This window comes from Misgurnus anguillicaudatus, chromosome 15, assembly GCF_027580225.2.
Source record: "Misgurnus anguillicaudatus chromosome 15, ASM2758022v2, whole genome shotgun sequence".
Taxonomy (NCBI): domain Eukaryota; kingdom Metazoa; phylum Chordata; class Actinopteri; order Cypriniformes; family Cobitidae; genus Misgurnus; species Misgurnus anguillicaudatus.
The window spans coordinates 23,990,109-24,003,760 of NC_073351.2; positions in this window are offsets into that span (position 1 = coordinate 23,990,109).

Genomic DNA, 13,652 nt, shown 5'->3' on the forward strand with positions numbered 1-13,652 from the left:
CCATAACACGATGTAGTTACTAGGGTTACTGTTATTACTTTAAACTGCAATGAAACACTTTTATAAGTTAATAGAGGAATAATTATTCAATCATCGTAATAACTGATATGTCTGTGGTGGTTAGTAAAATAAAATGTGTTATTCTTTATTATTTAAATTGTACAACTGAATACGTACAAACAGTATCTGTCTGTCTGGGGTGGCAAACTCAATTTCATCCCAGGCCACATCAGCATTAGGGTTGCCAGGTGTCTGGTATTTTGAGCCTAATTTATTTGTCCCGTTGACTGCTACGCTGGTCTAACCAATAGGCTTGTTTGAGATGAGCAAATTCTGCGCAGAATCGATCACCGATGATCCGCGCAAGATGCATGTCGGTTAGAAAAGTGTCCGACTTACGTCCGACTTGCTCTGATGTCACGCTGACGTGTGCAAAATAACTCTCGCGATGGAGAGGCGGGCTCGTCGGATTCTACAGCCGAGCGCAGTTGCTCTCCACCGACTGCGTTGACGAAAAGCACGATGGGAAAAGACTTGCTGAGGACACAGCTTAATGCTCATTGGCCAGGTTCTGTCAGCTGATGACTTGTTAATTCGAAAAACTCTAATTCCTGTAGTAGTTTTTATATTAATTCAATTGTTCTTTACTATGACATTTATATTTTTTATGAATTCCTGTAAACTTCTGTATAGACCCCTTCAAGGTTTGTAAACATTGAATGATTATCGGGTGCGCGCGCAGAACGGGGTCGAACTGTTCATACCATTTAGGCTTTATAATTTAATCTAACAGTGCTGAAAAATGATGACTTACCTCAAATGAAGTGAGCACTACCAACACAAGTCTCTTTGATCTTTGCATTGTCCCAGTCTGCACGTTAATTGCTTGCAGGCGCAGATGTTGTATTTTTTTGTTTTTGTGCATGAATCGCGAAAACTTAACGGAAGACCTCGTGCGATTTTCACAGCCCACGACGTAAGTAGGCATTTTTGACGATACCGAATAATACGCAACTCAATCAGCTGTAATGACTTTTCTGACCCCGACATGCGCAGTGGGAACAGCCTGTGACGTGAACCGTGAAGGGGTCTATTGGTGTTGATTTATTTGTACTGTGAGCTGTTTATATTTCACACAACAGAAACGAATTTGTATTATCACTAGATTTATTCATCCCAACATTTACTAAGTAACCTTTTCCAGTAACGAACAGTTCACCTTCGTTGATTCTCCTTATAAACATCTTTATGTAAATGAATTTATTGGTATTTAAGTTGCATCTATTTAATCCGCGATAAAAAACGCGAACGTGATCTCTGCCTATGCTGACGTTTGTAGTCGACTGGACTGCGAGATTGGTGAAGTGTCTGACTTTAAAGCTCTTTTTTCACTCCTCCCCTTACTGCAGCCGTCTGCTCTCGTCTGAATTTCAGGCAAGGCAAGCTGCATCTCAAACAAGCCTAATGCCTGATACAGTTTTTTCGACTTCATGAACCGAGACAGATAACATCAAAATCCCGCGAGAGCGATTCAAGAAATCATAAAGGAGACTCTGCTAGTGCTCTCGCGGTACTTTGATGTCATCCACCGGCCAGTTCTTGCGGCGTCACAAGCAGTAACAGCAATGTTGATCACGAAACTTGACTTTGAGAATGATCGCAGACACCTTTCATCCAATCACAGACCCCCTCAAGCACAATCAGTAAATGTTTAAGAGGGTCAAATAATACGATTTCATGTTTTCTTTTATATAGTGGGTTATTTAGCTGTTTGTGCATGTATATTGATCTGCATAGTTACAAAGTTTGGCCTAAAACGCCTTAATCTGAATGCCCACAGCCAAAGGCGTTTCCAACTTTGCTAGGAAATTCTCGAAATTCATTTTCATATATAGTTTTACAACCACCACCACATTATATACAGGCCATGCATTTATTAGACACAGATACATACTTGTCATTTTCACAGTCATCATTTTTTGCCCTCTTTGCAAAAAAGCTGTTTTTTACCTGGCTTTGATGGATGGATTGACAGAAGGTAAAGTGTAAAACTTTCTATAAATATGTCATTGTTTTTAAGATGTATGAATGCTGAATGCCATCCTTCACTAACACTTACTATTTTAAATAAATTTCCCAAGCATCAAATTTATCCCATCTCACTTAACCCAATCACCTCAACTGTTGGTACTTCAGTTTGCAATGCATACAAAAATAAAGGTTCCCTTCAGCAGTGTCACAGAACATTTTGGTTCCTTGAACCATCCGGCAAAGGCTTTTAAGAGAACCATTTTTATCTTACCTTTTTATAGCCTAAGAATCTTTTCTGAAACAGAAAGTTTCTTTGGATGTTACAGGTTCTTTAAGGACTGATATTGCCAGTTTTTAAGAGTGTGACCCCATAAGGATGATTAAATATTTATAAAAAAAGTCTTTTTTAAAAGTTTACTTTGATTGCACGTGTTTGTGTCGATCTGTGCATTAACACATGTAGCAGCATGTGTGCTGACATGAAACTTAAACACCTGAGTTTCATGATACAATTGAAGCTTATGCATCAAAAGAAGTACTTTATTTTTTCTTTAAATCTCTCAGGGACAGGAAGTGCGTGGGCACTGTATTTGCACAGGGGAGAGAGCGACTGAAGAGGAACTAGAACAAAAGCTAGTTGTAAGGGTGCAAGGCCATCAGATTTGCCATATAAAGAGCAGAAGCAGAAGCTATTCACGACAACAGCCTGTTATCCACCGAGGGCCTTAGCAGCGGAGCACTTTCTTTATAGCAAAGAGATGAGAAATATTCACACAGCATAAAAGTGCACATGCATTCACACGCACATGCATGAATGCACGCACACATGCACACACACGCAGGCATGCACGCACAAACACACACGCATACATGCATGCACGCACGCACACACAGTTTTGTGTGCAAAATCTACACATTTTTGTCCTATTAAATTATTTTATGCTTTTTGGAATACTTTTCTTTGTATTCAGATACAAAGCCAATATGCAAACATTATAAATTAAGAAGAAGGTCCAGCATGGTCTGGCTGGCCTATTTAAACAACAGTAGTGGATCCTGGTAAAGGCAACATAAACAGCCCAATGGGGCACTTTTTAGCAAACAACCTCAGTCTGAAACTGCATACCGAACACTGAAAAGCAATTGTGTCCTAAACAGTATTTTTTACAGAGCAGCTACGGTACAATATAATACACTTCAATCTTTATTGCACATTGCTCCATTGTATTATTATTTTTAATTATATGACTATATTGAAAATGTATATTTACTTATGGGAACAAAGTTTATAGCATTACAACCACCTAAACATTAATAAATATATATTGTTTAGTAGTTGTATTTGCGTGGCATAGGCACAAAGTTGTTTTTAGTTAATAATCAGTAATATCCCATATCCACACATTTGAATATTTAACATATGCCACACTAAACTGCTTATCACCTAGCACGGCTGTTTGTATCATTACCACTAGATGGCGCAATCTCTCTCTCGCTTTGCGTGCATGCAGTACGAGTCTCTTTCAGCTGCAGTGTGTCAATCGAGCGAGATGCAATTCACAGATCGATATGTTTCATTATTTGGAGTTCAGACGTACAGATCAGGGGAATACAGTTTTTATTAAAGTTCACCGAGAGGAGATGCAGTGTTGAACAGTAGATGAAAGTATGTCCATCCAATGGGAAATGTAAGTGTAATATTTCTGACTGCTGTCTGTCCTCCTATCCGCATAAGCAGTTGAAATATGTCAGACGTAGTCTCGGAGAAGATGGCATGAATGATTACACGAACAAATATTACTTGAGATTCACAATGTTTTAACTCACTGCCAGTCAAATGGTTCCTGTATACACACGCGCGCGCACACACATATACACACCTATTCAAGCCTTGTTCCCAATCCCTCTCATGCACATTATGAAACACATCTGCCTGCCAACAATCTCTCACTGCATCTCTTTTCTTTAAGTAAAAGGCAAAAGAGGACTAATGCATTCGCCAAATCTTCTTTCCAAAATTCTCCTAAATTAACAAAGCAAATATAAACAGAAGAGGGTTAATGCAATCCAACAAGATAAACAAATCCAAAGATTAGTGGTGTTACATTCACTGTTGTAAGTTGGGCATTATACCTGCAATTGCTTAGATGTTCCTGGACCTGTTCTTTGTCTCTGGCTCTGAAGCTAAATGTAGAGAGTACTAGTCTCACTTTTGGTGGGCTTCAGGCTGTTTTGACCCTGAACACATGGTCCACTTAGACTCTGATTGGCCAGGCTTGGGCCACAGCTGTGCACAGAGCAGGTCAACGGTTGCATCCGCTATTAATCACAGAAATCAAGCTCATGCTAATCTGAATCTAACGGCGTCTCACGTGCTCTGAGAATAAAAGTGAATATGAAAAATTAAAACAGAAAATTAGCAGTTTTTAATTAGTTTCACATACATATACATGCAGTCATTTATTCTGATCACCTCCACTTGAATTCTTACCCCAACGTGTGTGAGAAAAAGAGGGGGTGGACGGTGACTTCACAGTTTCTCTTATAGACAGCAAAGACACCTGCTGCTCTTTATGAGATATAAAAGGAAAGCTGGCGACGAAGTGATGCCATGCGGTAGAATTTACCTTGTTGTCATATGTCTCACTGAAGCTGTGACTTTGTGTGGTTTTGGACCCGGCCTCCAGAGGGAGCTCTTGTGAAACAAAGCATAGGGCAGATTAGATTCACAAACACTTGCTTTTCTGACATGGTGTGATGTAGTACAGCATACTTTACACTTTATACGAAAGAGACAGTGGTAAGGTGAGGTTTGCGTTGTTCCTGCATGTGCGTCTGTGACAGCCCAGATGTGTGCGTCAGGTGTGATGGACAGCCCACTAAACCCGGCTCAACACGCCCGTCCGGCAGAGAGGGAAATAAATATAACGCCACATAAAAGGCAGATCATGAATAATAAAACAGCCATAAATTCTATAATCTGGCCAAATGATTTATGAATTTACAGTGTGAGATGGCCCTGGCCACACTGTAAATATTCATGTGACAAGCGCTAAGCTCTATTTAATTGTGATTAATGGTAATGCATGAAAGCGGGCCTCATAACTGCCAGCCTTTATTACAGGCAGCTGGCTGAATGCAAATGTTATTTCGTGTAAGATTAGTGAGACAAATAGGGTCTTTCAGGCGGTCTTCGGCACCCCCTGACAAGAACTGGGCTTGTTAGATTCAACACTTTAGCCCTGGTTCCAGAGACAACCCAGCAAGCAATAGCCATCAATTGACTGTCTAGGTTAGCTATAGACCCAATATAGTCTAGCTATAAGTAACCCAATCACCTTATAAAGTGGTTTCATTTATTTATTTTGCCTATATTATTTAATATATTCTTGGGGTATGGTTAGACGTCTATTAAATTTTGACTGACAGCCCAAATTTTGCCTCTTTTTAGCCTAGACGTCTGGGTTGTGTTTGGATGTCTATTAGAGGTCTTTTAAATGCAAAATTGCTTGCTGGTGGGAATAGACTAGTTTAGTTTTCTATCAGGACTCATGTTGAATAAAACAGTAAATCGTCACACAATCTCTTATGAATCTCAGATGCAGAGGCCTTAGATGTTGTTTTGACATTTAACATTTGACATATTACCATGAAATGTATAGACCCCTTAATCGCCTATGTCACTGTGACGTCACCGTTCTAGCTGGAGGCAAAAAGGCGCGCTAAAAGTTTGAGGTTTTGACTTTAAAATGTCATCTTCTTGTGTTTTTGGTTGCCAGAATAAAAGGAACAGCACTTTTGGTTCAAATCTAAAGTTTTACTGAATCCCGGCAGACATTCCTTCACAGAAATCAAGACATTTATGGTTGAATGCAATAGGGCGTACAGACTAATGCTGCGTTTACACCAGCCACAGTAGAGGTGGCAAAACGCGCTATTCGCGCGTAGTTGGACGCTTGAACATTTCAGTTTACTCGCTTCATTCGGGCATAAAAGCCGAACGTGAAATTCTAGTAATTCTGCTGCGTTTACACCAACCGCATTTGAGGCGTCAAAATTCTGTCTACCGCGCCTAGTTTGCTGCTTGAACAGTTTGAATGCATTCGCCCGTCTAGAACGTGGAAAAAGCAAGCATTTGATGCGCGTCAGAGGCAAAATCGGCTTCTTGTGGGAGGGGCAAGTGCTATGCGGTTGTCTGTTTGCAAAATGGCTGATGCTGATTCTGCATTTATCGAGAGAGTTACCGGTTTGTATTTGGTCACCTTAGTGCGGGTTGATAAACGTCACATGACTCAAAAGTGACGTGTATTTACAACTTACCAAATTGCCCAATGTCCTCACTGACACTCTTACAAGCGAGGTCCTTTTTATTCCTGTCTATATAGAAATAATAACTTGTGTCGTATAGTGACTGCTTATGGACAATATCAAGTGTTCCTTGATGTTGAATGACTGACTCCGGGCGGGGCTGCCGCCACAGCAGCAAGCAGGCTCCTGATTGGTTAACGCGACGCGAAAACCCGCCAAAGTTCAAATTTTTCAACTCGTGCTCCAGCCGCAAATTCGCGTCAAACCCAAAATGCACAAAAAGCACCAAATTGTGTCGTATAGCTCCGAGTGACTGCTTACGGACAATATCAAGCGTTCCTTGATGTTGAATGACTGACTCCGGGCGGGGCTGCCGCCACAGCAGCAAGCAGGCTCCTGATTGGTTAACGCGGCGGGAAAACACGCCAAAGTTCAAAATTTTCAACTCTGGCTCCAGCCGCAAATTCGCGTCAAACGCAAAATGCACAAAAAGCACCATTCGCGCGTACCACACCAGATGCTCAGTTCGCGCCAATGAGGCGGAATTGCGTCTACCACTCCGCGCTAAACACCTCATCCGCACCGCGAGTCCTCAAGACGCGCGTCAACGCGTCTTCACATTGATTTAACATTGAAATCACTCGCGCTTGATGCCTCTACCGCAGCTGGTGTAAACTCAGCATTCGAGACATTCACGCGGAAATTCGCGTCATGAGCGCATCTGCGACTCTGCTAAGACTCGGCTCGCTTCCTGTAATCATGTCACTACTACAGCAAGGTCCTGATTGGTTAACGCGGCGCGGAAATCCGCCGAAGTTCAGATTTCTTAATTCGCGCAGAATGATGTCTAATCACGTCTTTGCATTGACTTAACATGTAAATCACCCACGCTTGCCGACTCTATCGCGGCTGGTGTAAACGCAGCATAAGTTAGACGGAGACGATAACGCTCATGTTTGCCGTGCACACTTCATATCAGGTAAAATAATCTATGCATATGTACTGGTTTGTTGGTTTTATCTAGTACAAATCAGCAAGTTTCTGTTTTCTAGGTGAAAAGTCGCCAATCTTCAATGTTGTTTAGCTTAAATGTTAAACAAACATACAACGATAGATGTGTGTGCCATCCTTTGAATGGTCTCCTAAAATAATCCACATTGCTAATCATAGTTAGCCCAGCAAGAGGTTACATTAGACAATAAGCCTTGACAAAATTTCCCAAAATACCCGAAAGTAATTCATAAGTTGTTTAGAAAATATCCAAAACCTGGTTAAAATCGCGAGAGTTGATTTAGAAAAATAGCTATCACAGTCCTGGAGAATCAGTGACTGTACATATTCGGACAGTTCCGAACCTTCTTCTGCATCCATGTTTAATAAATTCGTCGTAAAACGTCCTAGCTTATGCATGTCAACATTGCCTCCGTGGCTCTTTTTTGCCTCCAGCTAAGCCCCGCCCACCTGGAGACGCTGCAATGTTTACAAACTTTTTAGGGGTCTATAGGCAAGTACATTGTTGTTGTCATTGTAAGGTCAAATATAAACATTGCCATGGGTTAATTTAACCCAACAGACCCAACGTTACGTTAAAAAATACAATTTTTTTAGAGAGTGCAAATCTATCAATATGACAATATAATAGGATAACATACAAAAGCTTGTTTATTGCTTTTCCAACTATACATAATTGCATGGTTTGTTGCTTTTGTAGTATTATATCACATCTCATTTGTTTCTTTCACTCCCCACCTTTCAAACATACAATGTCATTGATAATTGTCATTGCATATCATCTTTTTTGTTTATCCCATTTCTGATATTCACCTCCACCTTCTTAGATCTTTTTTCTCAATGCTGCTTGGTGTCATGCTATGACATGCAAACTTTTTATGTATGCCCAAAAAGTGACATGATATCTTAGATCAAGCCCGCCGGGGTTCTATTAAAATCTGCAGACGACAGTCTAAGAGTCACACTGAGTTTGCTAAACAACATGACACTTTGAGGGTAAACATTCTTACACTTTGATTTCACCTCATGAGGTGTGACCCTACATTAGTCGCTGAAGAAACAGTACCTTTATTCTCCTGTGTTTCCATACCGAGCATTATACATGGGTACTAAAGGAAACACAGCAGCATACACCAACGATTCTGCTTCGTCACCAATATAGTTGCAGATAAAGCTGCATTGCGGGCGATGAAATAACACAAACCAAAAATTGAGAGCTCTGCATGCACAACACAATTTTACATTGACCAGATCGATATTTGTGATACTCTGGTAGACGACACAGTGACGTGGGCAGGTTAGACCACAGGGATGATGTCTGTTCTCACTCTTGAGGGAGTCAGATGTCCACCGGTGGTGGCCCACTTCACATCCAGATGAAAGGCACTGCAGGGGCTGATTCAGCAGACATGCTTCGTCTTCTCAGCCACAGATTTAGGGCTGGCAGCTGGGCTGGACGGTAATTGGTAGAGATGCTGGGAATGGCACATTGCTCGCAGGTGAGGGAGGGGAGGGGTGGACAGTGTGTGCCTGTGTGCCGCTCACGCCAATTGCAGTCGTTAAAGGAAGCTGGCCGCGGACGGCAGGGGAGGCTGCGACGGCGAATACACTTGTCAATGAGCGCGCAGGGGAGTCGAGGGGCTGAGAGGTAAAAGTCCTCGTGCTACCGATCGCAAGCCTCTTTCTTCCTCTCGCACATTCGCTTGTTTTCGTCTATCTTATGTTATGTTAACTCCACCCTGTAGCTTTGCATACTGTGGGCTGAGTTTTAAGCTGAGCTAGACTGAAAAATGTTTGTGAATTGCAGGTAGCTAAAAACGAATAAGAACTACGGTGTGTTCATTCATGGACAGCCTTGACAGAAAGAAAGCTTATAATAAACCTTATATTTGCATTATTCTGTATCAGCCAAGAAACTATACAAATGAATTATACCGAATAATAACCACCACCGTCATGCTGTTGCAAGCTCATACGAGCAGTAGGGATCTACTGAACTGTATCCATTAAATCAGCAACAGTCGCTACAGACCACTCGACCTGGCCGACCCTCTCATCTCGGATACCCTCCCCAAAACAGACCTATCCCCTCCTTCCACCCCTGCCCACTTCTCCGGGTCCAGCCTGGCATGGGAGAGCAGCGACTGGAGCCAATTAGTAGAAGCACTACAGAGCACTTTTACTCAAGGGCTGATAGGCTCATTAAGCATTAAGAATTCATGACATTTAACTCCTCAACATAGTGGGCAGAAAGCGTGGAGGGCTCTGATTGGTCAGCCGGAGTCTGCTTTTTTCCCATAGCAATCAACAAAAATAGACCTCTCTCTCAGCTTTGAGAGCTCAGAGATAAACAGCGGTACACAGATTTTTCTTACCTGGGTGAACAATGAGAGAGAGAGAGAGAGAGAGAGAGAGAGAGAGAGAGAGAGAGAGAGAGAGAGAGAGAGAGAGAGAGAGAGAGAGAGAGAGAGAGAGAGAGAGAGAGAGAGAGACTTTATGGCACACCTGCGTGCACAAAGGCACATACACGCGCAGTTAACTTAACTGGCTGATTATTGACTGGCTATTAACAATTAATGGAAGCTTGTAATAATATGAGGCAATTAAAGTTATATCGAGCCCTGGGGAATTCAACATGTTTTAGCGTTTTATGAAATGGTACAGGACACTGGTGATTAAATTTGGTGGAGGACCCGTCATATCAGGTTTATAAGGGTCAAACACACAAACATGCAGTGGTGGTCTAAAACCTGAGACCATTAGTGAAAATGTTTCTATTTTGGATATTATTTTATGAGCAATTATTTTATAAACAAATAGAATAAATTATTTATTTCCAAATTTCCAGTAATATTTTGCACTTGAGATGCCATGACATGTTTTTGCATTATCCATGTTCTATTTTATATAAACCATTATTATTTTGTTTAAAGCCAGGGTAGGAGATTTTGTCCAGAAACATTTTTGTTATGTTTTATGCAAAATCTTTATATTCTTCTGTGCACCCTGCTTGTTTTTTTCAGTGGGTTAAATCACTCTGTCTGCTGTTTATCAGCTGTTAATAATAATAATAATTATTAAAGCAATGTTGTGGTACTGTATTTTCCGGAATATAAGTCGCTCCGGAGTATAAGTTGCATCAGTCAAAAATGCATTTTTGTCAGAGCCCATGGTGTAGTGTGCAGCGCTCCGACACATGGTGCTTTCGCACTTTCGGCGCCCCGAGTTCGATTCCCAGCTCGTGGTCATTTGTCGATCCCATATCTCTCTCTTCTCCCTGTACTTTCCTGTCCTCTCCTTAATCACTGTCAAACAAAGGCAAAAATAGGCAAAAAATATAACTTAAAAAAAAGGATATAAAAACATATATACGTTGCACTGGACTATACAATCACCTAAAGGATTATTAGGAACACCATACTTATACTGTGTTTTACCCCCTTTTGCCTTCAGAACTGCCTTAATTCTACGTGGCATTGATTCAACAAGGTGCTGAAAGCATTCTTTAGAATGTTGACCCATATTGATAGGATAGCATCTTAGTATTTACTTAGCATTTTAGTACAGTGAACTCATTGTCAAGAAACCAATTTAAAATGATTTGAGCTTTGTGACATGGTGCATTATCCTGCTGAATGTAGCCATCAGAGGATGGGTACATGGTGGTCATAAAGGGATGGACATGGTCAGAAACAATGCTCAGGTAGGCCGTGGCATTTAAACGATGCCCAATTGGCACTAAGGGGCCTAAAGTGTGAGAAAACATCCTCCAGACCATTACACCACCAGCCTGCACAGTGGTAACAAGGCATGATGGATCCATGTTCTCATTCTGTTTACGCCAAATTCTGACTCTACCATCTGAATGTCTCAACAGAAATTGAGACTCATCAGACCAGGCAACATTTTTCCAGTCTTCAACTGTCCAATTTTGGTGAGCTTGTGCAAATTGTAGCCTCTTTTTCCTATTTGTAGTGGAGATGAGTGGTACCCTACTGTTGAGTGGGGTCTTCTGCTGTTGTAGCCCATCCGCCTCAAGGTTGTGCGTGTTGTGGCTTCACAAATGTTTTGCTGCATTCCTCGGTTGTAACGAGTGTTTTTTCATTCAAAGTTGCTCTTCTATCAGCTTGAATCAGTTGGCATATTCTCCTCTGACCTCTAGCATCAACAAGGCATTTTCGCCCACAGGACTGCCGCATACTGGATGTTTTTCCCTTTTCACACCATTCTTTGTAAACCTTGGTTCATACAAATTAATTTTGACACATAAGTCGCACCTGACTAGAAGTCTCAGGACCAGACAAATTACGAAAAAAGTGCGACTTATAGTCCGGAGAATACGGTATTTAAGCATTTTAACTACTCATACTGCTGGTTTTGTTATGCAGATCTGGCAACCCTGCATGTTCCATTACACCATGCAGACCAAGTGGGTGACCACCTGTCAATCCTTCTGAACCTACAAAACATGACAGAAGAAAATAAAGACTATTCTTTGGTAAATAAAGACAAGTCTATTGATGGCTATGAAGAAAAACATCTGAATCAAAAAATAGCTAGCTAAGCTTGTGTTTTAGAGGAGACGAGGCATGGTCTTTTGCTTTCAAAGCTAACTTGCTATGGCTAGCCTCTCTGAAACTGACTAGCATACCTTTAAATAGAGGGTATGCATTGACGTCACTTTTTCACGTGACCACGCCGGAACCCGCCCTGTTGAGTGGCAAACGTTCAACAAAATAGCTGGTTTTCATAGCGGTTGCTGCGAAAATGCCAGTAAAACTGACTATTATACGCTTAAATTGAATTTAGTTGGACTTGATATAAGAGGTGGACAATACTTAGTTACATTAGTTACATTTTCCAAGCATCGAATCATACTGTGTTTTCTTTAATATTGCATATTAAATTGTATTTAATACCTAATTACATTAAAATTGTGTAATTTTACTTGAGTAAAAGTACGTTAATGTACTTAAATATTAAATGTAAAACAAAAACTTGTATATGAAATATAATAGAGTAAAAATTATGATAATATGCTTTGGAATGTATGTTTTCCAAAGAAAAGCACAAATAAAATACAGATACTGGAAAAAATACTTTTAAGTAGAAAGTAAAAAGTCATGATAGTGACCCTAGCAACTTATCAACCCGCCTGTGGTCAGTGGACGTTGGCATGAACGATCAATTTACTTCTTCTTTCTGTGTTTTTTGGCAGTCTGTAAAATGATAGCTCCGAATTCTTGTTAATCTGTACAGTCTATCGCACAAAAGCTGTTTCCCATTTAGACGCGTTTTCACCTTGTTTTCGCTGATTTCACACTGTACACTCATTCTTCTGTTCTGTCTTTTTTGCCACTCAGTGGCCGTAACTGCAGTCACTTTCGTCGAAGGTGACGTCACGTGCATACCCTCTATAGCTTATTTATTCATTTGTCATGTTGGCTTCTTGAGCATCAGTGAATGTTTGCACCTTAGGTAATAGTTTTGTCCTCAATGTGAAAAGATGAATCTCAACATAGCTACAAGCTGGAAAGGGGGTCAAATATGCAACGATGCTATAACAATGTGCAGGACTTGGAAGACTTTTATGAAGATTAGTGGACATCTTAATGTCTCAGGATTCAGGGCAGACAAGGGACTCATGAACAAATATGACGAAACATATTGACGGCTGTTTATTGTCCAGATAACATCACATGAATGAAGTAAATAAAAAAGCTTATGCAGGGCAGTACAACAACCACAATTATTATAATTCCTCAAAAAGTATAATTTTTTTAAACAATTACCATTTTGCAGTTTCCGCAAGGCATACGCAAACTTATGACCCCAACTTTATATTTATATTTCTTAAAAATAACGGCTCTACAAACTCTCCCACATAATTTTAAGTCATCAGCAAATTAGTTTGAGGGTGAAAGTCGTATATTTCAGCGTTTGTGCAAGTTTTGAGAAGGTAGTAGGCCGTGTGGGGGGTAAAACAATAATCTGACAGAGATTAACCACTTCACTTATCTGTTCTAGCAGCTCGTCCTTTAATGATGTTATTTGCAAGCAGGCATCCAGGGGGTTTTGGGGGAAGACAGCATTACTATCATAATATGCATATTCCCATGCCCCCAGGAGATTGATATATCAAGAATATCAGAAGTTTGCATTATTCAGTTGCTATATTAGCGTGCAAGGAAATATGCGTTTATTCACTCCTATTTGAAAACGGTGTTTACCCAGTAATTACACAATTTCAGAGACTTAGAATCCATATGGTGAAACATATGTGGTATGTTTTGATGCACAGC